At 34.5% G+C, this 20,531-nt stretch overlaps 1 protein-coding gene across 2 annotated transcripts in view; it reads right to left on the bottom strand.

The window, feature by feature from the left end:
- The window catches only part of VRK2 (VRK serine/threonine kinase 2), an 89,586-nt gene that overhangs the window by 27,786 nt on the left and 41,269 nt on the right, over positions 1-20,531 (bottom strand). The window lies entirely within an intron of this gene.

Below are 20,531 nucleotides of genomic sequence, written 5' to 3' on the forward strand. Positions count from 1 at the left end.
AATGCAGTACTTTTGGCCTTTCAGACGGATCCATATCATCACTGTTATCTTTGTAAGTCAGTCAGAATTGCAAGCTGGGTTTCCAAACAGAATATAGATTGTTAAAAGTCAGACAGCAATTCAAGTGAATTTTTCTCAGATTACTTTTGGAGAGAGAGAAGGGAGGGGAGAAGTAGTCAGAATATCGTACTTCCCTGTTATATGTTACCATGCTCCTCCCCCCATCCCCTGGAAAAGAAAGCAGTTTCAACTTTTAAAATGTTTTGTTTCACGTGTGTTTCTTTAAAATTTAGAGAATAAGGCAACATTTCATGATGCAGCTTTAAGACAACAGAGTATTACAACTGGTATTTTAAAAGATATCTATTAAAAGAAAATTAAATTTTAGTTTAAGTTTTTGGTTTCAGGATAGCCTAAGTAGGAGATATTTTGAATTTCAAAATATAAACAGCACAGCTTCCTTCACTTGTTGGAGAACATAGCTTGCTGGAATGTCTGAAAACATGATATTTCAGTTTTGTCTCTCACTCACAGATGCCATTTCTCAAGATGGCCTCAGGAGTAACTGCCCAAAGTAATTACACTTCAGGATCAGATGTATAACTGGTTGCTTGCTTTCACTATTTATGATGCATTTTTATCTTTATTTTGAAAACTAAATAGACTTCACTTTGCAAAGTAGATATCCTGACAATGTACATATTGATAGCAAATGGAAACATATTTTAAATACACTACAACAGTTCACTATTGAAAAAAACTATCAAGATGTTTTTCATGTAGATTAACCAAAAAAAAAAAAAAAGACCTAAGATTTATGGATGTTTTATGGCTAAAATATGGATTATGCCTCATATGTATTGATACCAGAGAGCATAAGAGCTTAATGTTCATAGACCGATGAACAGATATCCTGTAGGAAGGTACCATTATCTCCATTTTACTCGTAAGCAAACTGAAGCTCAGTCAGTGACATTATGTGACTTGTGTAGTAAAATGGAGCCAGAGTCTGACTCCAGAATCTTCATCTCAATCACAATCTAACTCAAAGGCGCTAGACAAGTTAAACAGATAAACTATTCAAGACTACTGTAATAGGGAAGAGTGACTGATCTCAACTCCACTGAAACAAAAGTTGGGAAAGTGTTTAAGAGCTGAGGCTGAGCTAGTGAAGAGTACTGGAGAACACTAAGGGGATACAGGTCAACATGACTGGGTTATCTATGTTTGCTAAGTGGTGCTTAGGCTCCTATCCCCACCTCAAAGACTATAGAGATAGGAGAACACTCTTTAATAAAGATTACATTTTAAAGGGATGACTCCCAGGTCCTGGAGGTACTTGAGAAAGACATTCCTGGGTTGTAAAACTGGCAAGAGGCTGGGAGAAGATTCACATCTCAAAGGAGCAGAGAAAGAATTTATAATTTCAAAGTTGCTTAAGTAAATGCTGTAAGAAAAGGGAGGACAGGAGCTTACGGTCAGGAGGAAACCTGTCTAAAGTTTAGTCAAGCTGAGGGGAACTTTAAGGCCCTCTTGGTCATCACTGAGCTATGGGCCTCAAGGTAGTGCTGGGTTACTCAAACTTTGAAGGGCAATGCAGGATCTACATTTAATATAAAGACAGGAAGCTAACAATATAGTAAAGGAAACATGCACTAACCATTTGACTCAGAATACACTAACTCATTTGAATAATGCTGCAGTGAACACGGGAGTACAGATCTCTTTGAGATAATGATTTTGTTTCCTGTGGAAATATACCAAGAAGTTAGACTGATGGATCATATGGTAGTTCTATTTTTAACTTTTTGAGCAACCTCCATATTGTTTTCCATAGTAGCTGTACCAGTTTACATTTCCACCAACAGTAAACAAGGGTTCCCTTTTCTCCACAACCTCACAGCAATTATTATTTTTTGTCTTTTTGATAATAGCCTTGCTCACAGGTGTGAGTTGATATCTCATTATGGTTTTGATTTGCATTTCCTTTATAATTAGTGATGTTGAGCACCTTTTAATGTACCTGTCAGCCATTTGGATCTCTTCTTTGGAAAAATGTTCAGGTCCTCTGCCCATTTTTTAAATTGTCTTATTTTGTATTGCTAATTGGGTAGTATGACTTCTTTATATATTTTGGATATTAACCCTTTATCAAATATATAATTTGCAAATATCTTATCCCATTCAGTAGGCTGTCTTTTCATTTTGTTGATGGTTTCCTTGCTGTGCAGAAGCTTTTAAGTTTGATGTCATCCCACTTGTTTATTTTTGCTTTGTTCCCCTTGCCTGAGGAGACATATGTAGAAAGACATTGCTAAGACCAATGTCAAAAAGCATACTGCCTATGTTTTCTTCTAGGAGCTTTATGGTTTCAAGCTTTATGTTCAAGGCTTTAATCCATTTTTAGTTAATGTTTGTGTAAGGTATAAGACAAAGGGGTGTCCAATTTTATTCTTTGCCACGTGGATGTCCAGTTTTCCCAACACCATTTATTTAAGAGACTAACCTTGCCCCATGTATATTCTTGGCTCCTTTGTCAAAAATTGACCATATACGCGTGAGTTTATTTCCAGGGTCTCTAATCTGCTCCATTGGTCTGTGTCTTTTTTTATGTCAGTAACATACTGTTTTGATTACTATAGCTTTGTAATATAGTTTGAAATCAAAAAGTGCGATGCCTCTGGTGGTTTTGTGCTTTGCAGGATTGCTTTGGCTACTTGGGGCCCTTTATGGTTCACAGAAATTTTTGGATTGTATTTCTATTTCTGTGAAAAATGCCATTGGAATTTTGAAAGGGACTGAACTGAATCTTTAGATTGCTTTGGGTAGTATGGACAGTTTAACAATATTCTTCTAATCCATGAGCATGGGGTATCTTGCCATTTATTTGTGTCTTCTTGAATTTCTTTCATCAATGTTTTGTGGAGTTTAGTGTACAGATCTTTCATGTTCTTGGCTAAATTTATTGCTAAATATTTTATTCTTTTTGATGCTATTGTAAATGGAGTTGTTTTAATTTCTCTTTCCAATAGCTCGTTGTTAGGGTATAGAAATGCAACTGATTTTTGTCAATTGATTTTGTATCCTGCAACTTTACTGAATTCAGTTATTCGAACAATTTTTTGGTGGAGTCTTCAGGGTTTTCTCTATATACAGTAGGGTTTGCAGTCTAGGTCCTGTGTTTTTTGTATGTCCTTGAGCTAAGACTTAGTTTCAGTTAACTTTTTTTGTATTATCACCTTTTTTCTGTGAAATAAAAAATAGCAACTCATTAATATTTTTCACTTTAAGGATAAATACATATAATAACCCTAGTTTTAGATAAGCCTATAGTAGGAATCTCAAGATCATCAAGATCAGGTAGGGGGTTATTATTTGTATTATAATAAGACTAGACCTAGGAAAATTTAAATATCTAGATCCCTAATGCATTTTAAATGATTTTCTTTTTATGCAACTTTTTGGAATTTAGTAACCATTTCCTTTCTCCATGAATAGAAGAACAGCCTTGACCACTTCTCTTTACTTTAATCATAGATCTTTCGATCATGCTGTACTGCCTCTCACGTTTCCACATGCTACTCTCATTTTTCTCTCATTCCTCTTAGATATGTACTATGGTTTAGTTTTGTTTGGTTTTTTACAACTTTGTGAGGTAGGTAGGGGAGATGTGTCATTATACACATTTAACAGATGAAAAATAATGTGATACACCCAAATAATGCAAGTCATCCAACAGTCAGTCACTAAGTTCAGCTTCTACAAAAGATGTTATTGTTTTAGTGAATTTCTCAGCTGTCCGCTCCCCCTCAAAAAACACCTAATCTTCACAAATGCTTTCAAGGACTTTCAATTTTAATACTTTATTATTGAAAAGGCAGTGTAGTAGCCACTGAGGTACAATCCCATCAAGAAAGAAATGGCCTTTCACCTGTGAGGAGGGCAATAATCTGACAACTTCCAGAGGCAGGGCCATTAGGAACCACCACAGCATGTGAGCCAAGGTAGCACTCTTCCCAGGCAGTTTCTACTAAAGAATGATCATGGTGGGAATGCTGTGTGGCTATTTCTACCCAACTGGAGACTCTTCTAATGGAACCCTTTTGCTCTGGTGCTCCCAAATGGGTTGGCTGAGACTTTCTCAGAACTGTATCATAGTCTGAGCTCTCCCTGCCCAATCCTTCTGTCTCCTTTCCTTTCACAGGTGCCATTGCAACATCCTACTCTGAAAGCTTTCCTTGTCCAAACCCATTTCCTCTCCTTTTATCTTTCTATTATATAGGTACTATATTCCCTTCCCTCAATAAAGCCCTTGCACTCCTAATGCTGTCTCAGCATCTGCCTCTCTGAAAAACAAATTTGACACAGGTAGTCAGTAAATCATAGCCTTAATTTGAAGCACTAAACTAATAAAGATGAAAAACAAATTAGCCTTTGATGACCATGAAAATCACAACTTTCCTATATACCAAACAGATCTGCCTCAAAAATCAACTTCCTATTTTACCTAGCCAGATTTGCAACCATATATGCCACATTCTCAAGTTATGCATTTAATTAAACCTTTACTTCCCTCTCCTTGCTCTCTGATGCTTGTAAGGTCTTACACCACTTTGTTTTTCCAAATGGATGGGTGAAAGGAATGATTAAAGAGCACCCTGTGATAACTCTTCTTTGCAGTGAATTGCACTGGAAGGGCCTTTGTCTTCAATCCAGCACCCCTCCACGGATACCCCAAATGCTCTTCTCCACTTCCTACCACACCTCCTGGATTCACATCTCACACTTCCGAGATCTACCACTCATACCTAAATTCTATTCTGGTATGTAGATCCTTTTAACCTCAAGGCAATTCATTGGGTTTTCATTTGTGTTCAGATGGATTTACCTTTTAAAAATGTACAAAGTATTTAGCTTTTATTTATGCCTTGGATCCACATTTATAGGCTGTAAAATCCTATGGGACAAGGGGCCAGGATAATGATATATACATTTTTGTATCCATCACAGCACCTACTCTGAGGTCTTCTGCACAGTAGGCTTAAATAAAATTTCACTGATTTGACTTGATGGTAATAATTGGACAAATAGAAGTAAATTCCTTTCAATAGACACCTGAGTGCCAAGCATGATAAAATGTCAAGAATCATACATTCTAAAAAGGAAAGAAGAACAAAAATGAATGCATATTATTGAATACTTGCTATGCGAAGGCATTATGTGCTTTACAGAAGTCAAATTATTTAACCCTCATGACACTAAGAGCAAGTTATTTTAAGATACCTTGAGGATGAGAAAACACAATGAGTGAGTTTAGGTGCTCTGTGCAAAACAACTAAACTTATAGTAACTGGCAAAGTTGAGATCCAAACCTAAGTCAGCCTGACCAGAAGACTGAGATTTTTCCATACGTCCCACACAGAGGAAGAAGAGGTGACACAAGCACATCTAGAGGTAACATCTACTCCAACAAAAGTATAACAGATTTAAATGTAAAAATATTTTAGAGTAAGGGGAGGTTACTTCCTAATTGGGGACTCAAAGAACAAAATGACATTGATTTGGGCTTTGAAAAATATCTAAGATTTCCACAAATGGAGATAGGGAAGAAGAGATAAAACAAGGAAAACCAGGGCTGGGTCAGTGTGTGCTGGGAGTGAAGAGGTTATTGGAAACACAACACAAGCCGGAAAAAAAACTGGTTAGCATGAGTTTACAGGAAGCTTTGAAAACCATGCTAAGAAGCTGGGACACAGTTTTTTTTTTTTTTTTTTTTTTTTTTTAATTAATTTATTTTTTATTTTTGGCTGCACTGGGTCTTCGCTGCTGCACTTGGGCTTTTCTCTAGTTGAGGCGAGCGGGGGCCACTCTTTGCTGCGGTGCATGGGCCTCTCACTGTGGTGGCCTCCCCCGTTGGGGAGCACCGGATCTAGATGTGCGGGCTCTAGAGCGCAGGCTCAGCAGTTGTGGCACACGGACCCAGTTGCTCCGCGGCATGTGGGATCCTCCCAGACCAGGGCTCGAACCTGCGTCCCCTGCATTGGCAGGTGGACTCCCAACCACTGTGCCACCAGGGAAGCCCTGGGACACAGTTTTTGTATGCAAAAAGAAGTCACCAAAGGTTTTTGGCAAGGAATAATATTATCAGCCCTGGCAGCATCATAATGGGGAAATGAAAGCAGAGAGTCCATTTGGGAGAATATGACATTAGTCCAGGCAAGAGACAGTGGGAGGCTGGACTAGGGCACTGGTGAACAAAGAAGGGAGACAAAGAACAGAGCCATAAGAGGGGTGAGAGACAGAGTCAAAGATAACTGAAAACAATGTGGCTAGCTGGGTATATGAGGATTCAATGAATAGACAAAAAGAGAATAGGAGGAAGAAGAGAAGATTTGGAAAGAAAATGATTTACTCATTTTTGCACCAAAAGCAAACTGGTTGATTGATGGCTAACACCCTAATCCAACCAGTTCCTGGTTCTCTCAGTTCAGGCAGAACTGAGTGATAGACTCATAGTTGATGGAAAAAATAAAGGTCCTCCTTCCCATCAGGAGCCAAATCTGCTGCCTTCCTGTTCCTCAATCAACCAGGAACTAAGTATCAAACAGCCAGAATGGCTCACATGGAAGCATTTCTCAACACTTGATATGTTGGACAGGAAAATGTGAGCTGGAGAAGGGCTGCAAGAGATTATGGAGCTGGAAGAGAAAAAAAGATGCTAATCTGGACAGATGTCATTGCCCACTGAGACGCGACCACCCACTAAATCACATTACTCCTTTACCGCCACTTTGCAGATTCACATTAGAGAAGAGATGCACATACGCCCCAAGATGTGATTCACTTTTCAAGACCTTAAAATTTTCCTGTTGTAAAATCTAATCACCTTATCATAATTTAGACTATTTTATACAATTAGACCCTTTTAATTAGCACACCCTGTTGTAGCAAGAAATGTGTCTTAAACTCTCATCAGAGACTGATGGAAATTATACAATGGAGGGAGATAGTCACTGTTCGTGACTTTGTTTAGTGGCAATTTAGAAAACACTTTCAAAACTCTAGGAAAAATATATAGACTTATTCAGCAACTTTAAAAGCTTTTATAAAAAAAAAAAAGCCAGCATTTATCTTATTTGAATAGCACATATTTTCCTATTCTTTCAACAAGATACCATAATGTGAAAATCTTCACAATAAACTAAATGCTTACTGACTAATGGAAACCACTACATGCCAAAAGGGGAATGAAGCATGGAATGAATAAGCAGCATGTTTATGTTCACAAAAGTCATTCATATCTACTAAAAACCTATACGTAGCCTCATAGCTGCTACTACACTTTGATATAAATGTGTGCTTTTTATTCTTTTATTATACAGTACTTTTTTTGTTTCTCCTCAACTTCCCTACCTTCTTTTTGCCAGTAACACAATGCCGCAGATGATATGTATGCATTATCACTATTCAACCTAGAAAAAAGGATATGACTTTTAAAAGCTGCCAGGTTACTTTTCAAACAGGATGTTTATTAGAATAAACATGAAGATATATTTTTCAAAAATACAGTTTGATCTTTCTTATATATTGTTTTACATGTGCTTTATATGTTGGGGTGTTTTTTTTTTCCTCCTAGATCTCACAACTACCTACTGGAATTTTATCCTTTCTTCCCTTTATATTTAATACTCATTGAGAATGAGAGATTTAGAGACACATCCGTGAAGTCATCATATGAAGAAAAAGCAGAAAGCTGTGCCGTATCACTATCTCTCCACTCTATCTACTGCTCATCGGACCCAAGTATATGACTCCCTTCAATGGCGCCACAAATTCAAGCATTCATAACAAAATACTGAGTTATATTTAGCAGTATTCCTAATGATACTAGCTAGCCTTTTGACCCTATGACCTGCCCTTCTATTTCAACATGGTTCTTCCAGCAATATGTGAAAGCCTATTTAATCCAAGACAGCTGGGCTGTGACTTACTATTCTTTCCAGGCTTTGGGGGGAAATTCCCTCAATAATACATAGGCTAGCAATTGCTTCTTTACTAAAAATACCTTCACCTACAAAACAAAACTTTTCCAATTACAGTCAATTTCCAATTTGTCCTTTTGACACAAGTTCTCAAAGATCATATAAAGAAACCTACAATACCTTCTCTTTCTCATTTCCAAGATGATATGAACGTGCTTCACTTGTGCCTGTCCTTTAACAAAACACATAGGCAATGGAACAGGATAATCTGAATTGCATCCAATTCACAGGCTTCCTCTTTGTCTAAATCAAATCTGAGCTTAAGACTTTGCAATATGCTGGTAAGCATTATCAGAGCTTGGTCTATCTGTTAACAGCAGATACGAAATGTTAGCTGATATAATTTGACTGTCAGATACATTATAAAAAGTTCCACCACATGTAAGCTGTGTCTACATAAAACACAGCTATCTAACATTCAAAAGCATCTCCTTGCTCTACATGAACTACATTAACTACAAATTCTACTGATTTCAAAGACAGTGTTGAGGTCGCCAGCAATCATGCCATTCTTACATGCACATCCCCTTGGGGGTCCATAGTTTTTTAACAGTCCCACAACAGGCATACCTCTTAATCCAACCAATTTATACAGCTCAATGAGTTGACTCAGAATTCAGAAATGCCACTTTCCCATGTTAACTGGAAAAAACAACAACAACATATATAGCCCTTTGTGAATTAGGATGCTCAAATATTTTGGTCATAAACAATTCTTTTGTCATGTATACATCTGGTCTTCAGAAATTTAAATAATATGACCAGTGGGACCCAGTAGGCATCAACAAACATTTATTGATTATGACCAAACACTAATTTTTCAACAGCATTAACTCTCTTGGGAACTATATTCTTGGGGATAGGTGATTTGTTAAACGGACCATCCTATACTTACAGAGCATATACATTCCTAAAATGTGAATTCTTTTTCCCTTTTATAGAAAACAGACCCTGAACATTCTGTTCCTTACAACTTTTAAGGGATACCTATCATTAAACTACCCGCCTGGGAGAACTACACTTATTAAATCAATTCATTACCATTTTCTTAACATCTAACCAGAACACCAAATGTCCTTTTTCATAAATCTAAACAATTCTGGGGGAGCAAAAATAAGATAAGGGGTTGTTTTGTCATAAGCTTAAAAAATAATTTTAAAAAAATTTTTTCTAGCTATTACTTACTGAGGGCTTACTATGTGCCTGATATTGGTCTAAGTCTTTCACATGTCTAAATCATTTGATCCTTACAATCCCTCTTTGAGTGAGGTACTATTATCCTTATTTTTAGAGGAAGAAATTGAAGCACAGAGCGATAAAATACTGTGGCTAAGAATACAGAACTAAGAAGAGATAAAGCCAGAACTCAAACCCGAGGAGTCTGATCCCAGAGCTCACACCCTTCACGATTCTACACTGAATCGCCAACATAATACAAAGTTATGCAAAGAGTCTCAAGCTTCTTCTAACCAACTTTTTGCCTGGGATTAGGAGAAGGTAAAAACCCCTCTTTTTATATCTTCTTTCTGACTCAGAACAAGGACATTTAGCTCCAGAATAAACAAGCAGACTGTTCAGGAACTAACTGCTTGGAGAGCCTATGTGTAAGAACAAATCTTGTGAGACATACTGACCAATTTGACCAATTTGACCAATTTGCCTGGAGGGGCCCTATGCAAAATAAAAGTGCTTTCTGTTCTTATTTTTCCCCTTTCCTTTTTCTTTCCTTATCCTTGTATCCAAAGCTCATATATGGCCAAAATACACTGATATTCATGCCAAGGTGTTAACAGCTTATGTGGAACAGAACATTATCTTGAGCTTTTTATTAAAATTATTTGGAAAATTTATTATCTCAACCTCCACTCAAAGATTTATGTTAGGTCCCTGTATTAATTCTCCATGGCTGCTATAACAAGGTACCACAAACTGGATGGGTTCAACAATAGAAATTTATTGTCTCACAGTTCTGGAGGCTAGAAGTCTGAAATCAAGGTGTTGGCAGGGTTGGTTCCTTCTGAGGGCTGTGAGAAATAAACTGTTTCATGCTTCTCTCCTAACTTCTGGTAGTCTCAGGTTTTCCCTGGCTTCTAGAAGGCATTCTCCCCATCATCAAATCATCTTTCCTCTATGCATGTCTGTCTCTATGTCCAAATTTCCCCTTTTATAAGAACACCAATCATATTGGATTGGGGTCCTCCCTAATGACCTCATCTTAATTTGATCACCTGCAAAGATCCTATTTCCAAATAAGATCACATTCACAGTACTGAAGGGTTGCAACTTTAACATCCTTTGAGGGGATACAATTCAACCCATAGCAGCCCTCGTTCTCATTTCTCTTTGTGAATATGCTGACAAGAGCTCCATCTATAAGAAAACACTCCTCATGGCTATATTAAGTAGTAGAGATCTCTTGCCACAGTGGTTAGACGTCTCCCAATAAGAATTTAAGAAATGTACAAATAGCTTAGCTACTGTACTTTGGTAAACTATATCCAGCTCTACTTAGTTGGCTTTACCTGTTACTCCTGAACACTGAATGACTAATTAATCAATTCATTTATGCATTAACCTATTCAATTACTCATTGTTCACTCATCACTTATTTACTGAGTGCTTATTATATGCCATGCTTTGTGCTAGCTGCTGGTTGCACATCAGTGAATAAAACATAATTCCTGTTTTCCTATTTACAAGACTACAAACTTGCTCTCCTGATGGATATTTAACTGAAAGAAACACTCACTTGGTTCTGTAACAGTACTTTTCCTAAGTCAGATTTGTAGCTAACAACCAGTTCTATCCAGGAAGTAAGAGGCTGTGAGAACTAAAAGGGACCAAAGCGATCATATGATCTAGGCTACTCACTTTACAGAAAGGGAGGCTGTGCCACAGAGAAGCCTACGGCAAGAGACAGAGGAAAAAAGAGTTCAAGGGCAAACGGAATAAAAAATGTCTGTATTCCCATTTTTTTCTTGAACTTTAGGAAAAAGAAGAAAGTGGAAGGAATAAAACTATACCTGATATTAAGGAATGATGGTTAATTTTGTTAAGTGTGGTAAAAGCATTGTGATAATTCGGTGAATTATCCTCATTGCACACATATGCAATGCATACATACTTAAGTATTTGGAGGCAAAATGCCATGATAGCTAAAATTTATTTCAAAACATTTCAGCCCAAAAAATATATAAAACAAATTTTCAAAATGTTAATTTTTAAATCAAGGTGATGAGGATACAGAGTTCCCTATTTTTTAGTACTGAAATTTGTTGTTGTTTGAAATTTTTAAAATAAAAGGTTAAAAAAACTGTCTTCCTAAAGGCAAAATTATATACTTAACAGGTTCTCAGAGTCTCTGCATTGGGAAATAAGCTTCACAAAATATTAGTTTTAAATATGGAGACCATGGCTTCTAAATTATAATTATTATGATGTTTTCTTCAATATTTTTCCACCCAACACGACCCTCCAATAATATGACTCCAGTAGTCCATATGCATATAGCTGTCATTTGCATAGTAATTTGAAATAAGAATTTTTATATGGAACTAATCTGATTCAAAATCAGACATCTTAATATACGCATGTTAAGAATAAATTTTAATGACAGGAACACTATTAAGTATCAGATAACAGAGCTACAAATACATTTGATTACTTAAACAATTTTAAAGTAATAAATTGGAGCACAGTAAAACACAGTAGTATTAACACATTATAGAATGTTAGATGGAAATAAAATTTGGAGCTGACTTTGTTTTTCATATATGGCCTTTATTATGTTGAGGAAAGTTCCCTCTATGCCTACTTTCTTCAGGGCTTTTATCATAAATGGGTGTTGAATTTTGTCGGAAGCTTTCTCTGCATCTATTGAGATGATCATATGGTTTTTCTGACTTTATTTTTATTTGACAAATCATTCTGAAAGAATCCCAAAACAGTAAGTTTGTAGAACTGATCTATGAATACCAGATACGTACAACCTATTAAATCTCAAAAACAACATATTCATATGACAAAGAATTATACTGAGATAGCAAAATTTCAGTGAAAGTGCATATTTTAAAAATAATTCTATTAATATAAAACTCATAAAATATTAATTTTAAAAGTTCAAATAACTAAAATCATAGGAACAATTTTCAAAGTCTTTTTGCTCAACTGAAAAAATATAGCAGAACCTCACTAGGAAGAAAGAAAATAACATGCATGTTATTGTACACTTTAAGTGACTGTAAACACCACCATGTTATTTAATCTACGGTATAACCCTATACACGTGATATCAAAATATTTGAAAGTAGCCTCGCCACCTGTACCATCTAGCAATATTATGGTATCATCAAGCTAAGACCATATAATGCTACTCTGGAAGTAATAAGATACAGAGGTATGTTACCAGGACTATATACGTTCAACAAAGGAAATACTCTCTCTAAATGGTAACCATATTATCTGCACATACCATGCAAAATTCTTACAAACACAAATTCACACTCCATCTCACAAGTAACTGTGATTGATAAATGAATTATGTTAGAATTCCCTCTAGCAAACAGTGAACAAGCAGCTTTAATGAGGCTTATGATCCTACCCTATGGATATCCTAGGGAATCTGAAAGTATTTGGCCACCAGATACAGGTCAGGTGCTACAATTCCTGCTCCCAGATCATTAAATTTTTTTCTAAATTTAAACTTTTTAACTTCTTTAGCTATGCAACAATAATCAAGACACTTTGGAAACAGTATAAGAAACATTACTTTCAGCAATAAGCATTAAGTTCTTGGAAAACATGTTTTCAGAGAATCACAGACTTTTCCAGCAAGAAGGAACTTTTGAGATCACTTAGTCAGAGTCCCACATTTTATACAGTAAATAGCCGAAGTCCACATAGGTTAAACGATTTTCTGAAAGCTGCAATTCTGTTCAGTGTCAGAGCTGGGACCAGAACCTGGCTTCCTGACTTTCAGTCTAGCACAAGTCCCAGTAATCAAACAAGTGTTTGAAAAATCACAGGTTTCCAATGGTATACTTATCACTCCAGATGTTGACATGAAGAACTGTTCTTCTCTATCTGTGAGGGCCATCACCTTTGACTTAGCAGGAGCTTTGGGGCAGAAACACACGGCGCATGATGGGGTCAAGGAGCTGAACAATCAACTACCACTTAGTCTTGGTACGAAGTGAGAGGTATTGGCCTCATGTCCTGAGAAGTCAATAAAGTATTTCTTGAAGGGTTATTACAAAAGGAACACTAACCTAGGGGCTGTGAGGAATACAAAAGAAGGAAGAGAAGTATACCTTCCTATAAGTCTCAAGGAGTTCTTTCTAGTTCAGAATATAAGACAACACAAGACAAGTGAGACTTGAGTGCTCATGTGTGTAAAATACACATTAGAAGCTAAAGAAAATTAGAAACAGAGATCAGTGCAGATCAGAATCATCAAGAAAGGCTTCAGGTAAGAGCAGGGATGTAGGCTTTGTGTGAAAAAACAACATGCTTCTGATCAACAAAGGGGTGGCCTTACATAAATAAAAAGATGGGTACAAACCCTGATTTTAGTTAAAATGCTTCAACTTCCTTCACTAGTGACACTGGGAGATGCAGCCAAATGAATGGTACTACTCACTGGCAAAACCACCACTCAGTATCATTTCTGGTAATACTATTTTAATTTAAAGAATTTTTTAACCAAACCAGTACACTTGATTTCTATTTCTTGTACAAAGTACAATATTAGCACTAAAGCATTTTCTTTAATCTTTTGTCTAAAATAAAGATTTTTTAAAATATCTTACTAAAACAGAGATGATGTAAAGAAGTACCTAAAAAATCCCAGATTTTTTTAAAATGAGATTTTTCCACAGGTGAAGTTGGGATTGTTTTTCTTTCAATAAAAATGTTGAAAATCATGAAAGAAAGAAGGTAAAGGGTGTACACTTCAAGAATCTTCAAAATTCTATATTTGGATAGTATCAGATGAATTATCAAGAAATGGCCAAAATGCTATTAAAATACAGGGAAAGTGATGAGAAGAATCAAAATAATCTACAATAGGCCATTCGGACTCTCAATGGGTCTATTTTTATAGAAAAACATTGCTTGATCCCACTATGAATATTATTTTGGGAAATTTTTCCCCAAAAACCCAACAAAATAAAAACATTCCAGAACATCAATTGTGCCCCCAATTGGCTATCCAGGACATGACTTTTGATTATTATCCTTGTCAGAACTTTTCCATTCCACCGTAACTAAGAAGGCTGCTGTTTTTATCCAATACTTCTTTGACTCTGCTTCCCAATTTTACCTCAATCCTAACAACCCTATTGCTTTGACAAAGGCTGTATAAATGTCAACTTTTCTTGCCTTTTTCTCTTGCCAAATCATTCAACAACATCTTCCCTCTCTAATTTTGAATCTTTTTTTCCCACTTATTTTTTTTTTTGTTCATTAAATAGCTTACTGCTGAAGTTCCTTTCTCCATAGTTTAAATTCAAAACACACATGAAGAGAGAACTAATGTTTAAAACAATAAACCAAGAAAACTTTCTGGAAATAAAAGGCTTATTTTATATATCAAAAGGGCCCATCAGATATCTGGGAAAACTGATACACAACGATCTACTCTAAAACATATCCTGGTAAAATGATTAGACACTATTAATAAAGGAAAAAATCCTAAAGAGAGCATGGCAAAAAGGACAAATAACATACAACAGTAAGTATTAAACTGGCAACAGACTTATTAAAAGCAAACTGAAAACAAGGCAAAAATAGATCAGCCTTTTCAAGAAATTCAAGGAAAAAAAGTATGAACTAGATATTTTAAATCCATCCAAGCTATCCTTCAGGCATCAAGGCTATGGCAAAAGTTTTATACATGCAAGGGAATGCTATACCCATGGGCACTTCTTGAACAATCTACTAGAAGATTAGTTTCAAAAAATCAAAAGATGAGTAACTTTGGCAAAAGGACAGAAGGGTGAGCATTTAATATAATTATCTCGAACACTAAAAAAACAAGGCCAGGGATAAATGAAGAATATACAAATGATATATATTCTGACAAAGTAGTACAACTTCAAGACAACAGTAAGGAAAGGAGGAAAGTAAAATAAACTCACTGATAGTGAACTTATTAAAGTTGTGGTAAAAAAAAAAATACCACAAAAGACTATCATAGTAGTACTAAAAAGTTAAACACAGAAGAGTGGGCTCAAAGCATTTTTAAAAGGTGTAAATACCAAGATTATCACTACAACAAAAATATAAGCTTTCATAAACAGACTCCTCCCCCACAAAAAAATTTAAAAGAATATAAGATCAAAGAAAACACATAAGAAATACAGCAAACATAATTATGAATATTTACCAAATGGCACAGCAATGATCTTTATAAAACAGAAACTACAGCAGAATCAAGGAGACCAACAGAAACACATTAACCACTGAAGGCTTAAATACCACTCTCGGTACAAAATAGATCAAGTGGACAAAAACTAAATGAAAATATAGATGACATAAATAATACAGTCAATAAGGTAGATCTTCTGGAAAGATATTAAACTTTACACTATGAAAATAGAGACTATCTTTTCCTCAAGAAAACATGGAAGACTGACAAAAACTGATCCTCTTCTAAGTCATGATAAAAGCTTCAGTGCATTCCAAATAAAATTATTATAAACAATACTCTGACCATTTTGTCACAAGTCTAGATTTTAATAACCAAAAATTTTTAAGAGGTCTTTCTACATGAAAACTTAAAAATCTTCTACTGCACTGCTTTTTGGTGAAGAAATACAAACCTTCGAAAAAATAAAGATAATAAAAACACTACATATCAAAATCCATGAAGTACAATATAAAGCAGTGACCAGAGGAAATATCATGGCCTTAAACACCTAAAGAAGTAAAAAATTTTTTAATGAAAATAAATGAATTAGATCCCAAATTGAAGACCAAGAAAAAAGAACAAAAGGGTCAAATTAAAAGAGCACAAGAAAAGATATAACAAAGGCAAAATCAGAAATTAATGAAATAGAAAAGAAAAAACAATATATCTCATTAATAAATCAAAATCCAAGTTTGCTGAAAAATTAACATAATGGACAAACTAGCTACTTTCATCAAGGCAAAAAAAAAAAAAAAAAAGAAGAAAAAAGCAAAAAATAAAATAAAAAATAACTAGAAGGAAACAATCATTGAAGGAGAAGAAATTTAAAAGTCCTAAGAGAGTACAATGCAGACCACCACACAAATAAATTTGAAAAACTAGACAAAACTGCTAACTATTAAAATTGACCCAACTAGAGATTAAAGAACTTAACAATCAATTTCCATGGGAAAAAATCAAGAGTTACAAGGAATGTCCTCACCAGAACCAGAGAATTTCACATTAAAAAAAAAAAAAATGCTGCCAATATAGTAGAAATAGTTCTGGAACACAGAAAATGAAGGTAAACCTCAAATTCTTTTTATGAAGCAAGCTGAATGTTGATACCTGAATCTGATAAAAAAAAATAGTACAAAAACATAATTACAGGCCAGTATCACTTTTAAATACCAATAATAAAATACTACATAAAATATTACTGAACACACTTCAGTACCATATTAAGTAAATAATATACCATAACAAAGTGAGATTTATTCCTGGAAAGTACAGTTGGTTCAATATTAGAAGCACAGCAATATATTATACCATATTAATTGACCTGAGAAAAACGTGATCATTTCCGTACATGCTAAACAATCACTCGACAAAATTCAATACCCATTCCATAAAAACAAAACATCTATTCAAGAACAGAGGAACTGGTGATTATTTCCTTAATATAACTATAAAGACACACATAAACATATTCACATATACACAAATATGCCTTAGTCCTAAAGCCAGTATCACATTTAGTGGGGGTACTACTTTAGGCATTTCCAATAAGATCAAGAAGAGGAAAGGATGGTCATGAACTTCACTTCAATTTACTATATACTGGATGCATATTAGGCAAAACAAATCGGAAATATAAGAAGTGGAAAAGAAGGAAAACTAGTATCTCCTTGTATATGATATACAGTTTTCTAAGAAAACCCTGGAGAATCATTACTAAAACTACCCCAAATTCAGTAAATTAACAGGATATAAAATGAATGCATAAAAATCAATAACTCTCATATACACAAACAATAATCACTTAGAAGATAAAATGGTAGACTAAAACTGCACTGACAGTACAAACAAAAATGGTTTACTATTTAGGAATAAGTGTAACAAGAAACGTGTAAAACTAATATGAGGAAAGCTTTAAAATACCTCAGAAGATACGAAAGTAAAAACTGGTGAAATTCAAAAACATTCCCTGTTGTTGAATAGAACATCTATAATCATAAAGATGTCAGGTTTTCCCAAAATTAATTTAACAAAATTCCAATGAAAATGCTACACAACAAAATATAGAAAAATATGAATAGCTAGAATTACACTGAAAAAGAAAATCTACGAGGCACTACCAGCCCTACCAGATATTAAAATACACTACAAAACCTCAGAAATTAATGCACTAGTATGGCAATGAAGCATAAATAGAGAGTCAAACCAGAAGGATTCAATGGAAAGTACATGAATAAACTCAAGTATGTACGGAAATTTAGTATATAATAAAGGTGGCATCTAATATCACTGAAGCAAAGTTTTTTATTTTTAATAAATATTGTTGAAAACTTGGAAAATCATTTAGGAAAAGATAAAATTTGGTTGATACCTCCTGTCATGTAAAAGAATAAACTCTAAGTGAAAAAGAGATTTAAATGTAAAGAATGAAGTCATATAATAAAATTCATATATACCTGTCTGTAGAACAAGGTTACTATGACTCAATATCCATAGTAAATGAAAGATTGATAAATTTGACATTAAAAATTTAAAAATTCATCTTCTACATGACAATAAAACAACACAAGTATAATCAAAGGAGAAAAGTCAAATTGGGAGAAAATATCTGCAAAATATGTAATAGATTAGTGGCTAATATAATTCATATCTAAAGAACTCTTCAAAATCAAGGAATAAAAACAAAAAAATGATAGAAAAATGGGCAAAAGACATGAGCAGACAATTCACAATAAATAAATAAATAAATAAATTTTAAAAACTGGTCCATTTTACTTACAGCAATGAGGGAATACAACGCCTGGATTTATGCTCCCACTTCATGTGGGATAAATAAAACAGTAACTTTTAAAAAACCTACTACTAGATATAACTACACATCTACTATAATGGCTTAAATGTTTAAAACTAATGAAACCAAGTGGTGGCAAGATATGGGGCAACTGGAATTATCCACATTGCTGGTGGGAAGGTATAATGGTACAATCACTCTGGAAAACAGGGTGGCTGTTTCTTTTAAAGTTAAACATACACTTCCACACAATCCGGAAATTCCACTCCTAGTTATTTCCCCGGAAGAAGTTAAAATATATACCTACACAAAAACCTGTACGTGAATGTTTATACATCTTCATTCATAATGGTCAAAAACTGGAAACAACACAAATATCTATCCAGAGGTAAACAGATAAAGAAACTGCAGTAGTTTCCAATGGACTACTACCTATCATTAAAGAGGAATGAACTACTAATGAACTACACCATGGATAAATCTCAGAAATATTATGCTAAGTAAAGGAAGCCAGACACAAAGAGTAAAAACCTATATAATTCCATTTATATGACATCCCTAAAAATGCAAAAAAAAAAAAAAAAAGGGGGCAGAAATCATTTCCTCAGGGTGAGAAAAGGGGACTGACTGAGAGAATTTCTGAGGATGACAGAAATGCTCTGTCTTGATTATAGTAGTGGTTATACGATATACATGTGTCAAAACACATCAAACTATACATTTAAAAGGATGAATTTTACTGTTTGTAAATTATACTTCAATAAACCTAACCTTAAAAAAGTATGCAGACTTTTAAAGCCTTTTAATATATATTTCCAAATTGCCCTTCCATTAACTTAATTTCTTCTCCTACTCCCATTTAATTTACATTCCCACTGGCATTCTACAAGTGTCTGCACCCTCATCAGCCTCAATATCATCAGATTATTATTTTAGACTTTTCCTATTTGATAAGTTCTTTTAAAATGTTGCCTCACTGTTTTGATCTGCATATTTCTTAGTTTTTAGTGATGGTGAACTTTTTTTCATTTATTTCTCAGGTAATCGTATTTCTTTTCTGCTCATTCTTTTTCATCATTGTTTTAAGAAATTACTTGGTGTTTTTCTTATTAATTTTCTTAAAGCTTGCTATATATCCTAAAATATTTGTCATAAATATACTTCCCAGATTTTCACTTGCCTTTCATTTTTCAATTTTTTTAATATACAGATATCTTCAAATTTGAAATTTCACAATATTTTATACGATTTTGGGGGTATTTTTATTTAGAAATTTCTTTCCTCATGTACAGTTCAGTTAAATATTCAGCTAAATGTTTTCTGATTATTTATAGACTCAATTTTTTAACTCTTTAAATCTCTGTTGATACACTGGCTACTAGCCACATGTGGTTTTGTAAATGTAAACCAATTAAAATTAAGGTTTTTTCCTAGGTTTCTTCTAGTTGTATGGTTTCAGGTCTTACATTTAAGTCTTTAATCCATTTTGAGTTTATTTTTGTGTATGGTATAAGAGTCCAATTTCATTCTTTTGCATGTGTGTATCCCATTTTCCCACCACCATTTATTGATGAAACTATCTTTGCCCTATTAAATATTCTTGGCACCCCTGTCAAAAATTAGTTGATCGTATATGCATGGCTCTCTATTCTGTTCCATTGGGCTCTGTCTGTTTTTATGCCAATAGCATACTGTTTTGATTACTATAGCATTGTAATATAGTTTGATTCAGGAAGTGTAATGCCTCCAGCTTTGTTCTTTCTCAAGATTGCTTTGGCTATTCAGGGTCTTTTATGGTTCCATACACATTTTAGGATTGGTTTTTTATTTCTGTGAAAAATGCCATTGGAATTTTGGTAGGAATTCCATTGAATCTGTAGATTGCTTTGGGTAGTACAGACGTTTTAATAATGTTAATGCTTCTAATCCTTGAGCACCGGCCTTGGCAATGCTTTTTTGCAATTGAAACCAAAAGCATAGGTAACAAAACCAAAAATAAACAAGTAGGGCTACATCAAACTAAAATGATTCTGCACAACCAAGGAAACCATCAACAAAATGAAAAGGCAACCTATGGGATGGGAGAAAATACTTGCAGACTACGTATCTGATAAGGGGTTAATATCTAAAATACATAAGAACTCATATAACTCACTCGCAAGACAAAATAACCCAATTCAAAAATGGGCAAAGAACCTAAAGAGACACTTTTCCAAAGAAGACATACAAATGGCCAACTAGTATATGAAAAAGTGATCAACATTATTAATCATCAGGGAAATGAAAAATTAAA

This window comes from Balaenoptera acutorostrata, chromosome 12, assembly GCF_949987535.1.
Source record: "Balaenoptera acutorostrata chromosome 12, mBalAcu1.1, whole genome shotgun sequence".
In the NCBI taxonomy this organism is placed as follows: domain Eukaryota; kingdom Metazoa; phylum Chordata; class Mammalia; order Artiodactyla; family Balaenopteridae; genus Balaenoptera; species Balaenoptera acutorostrata.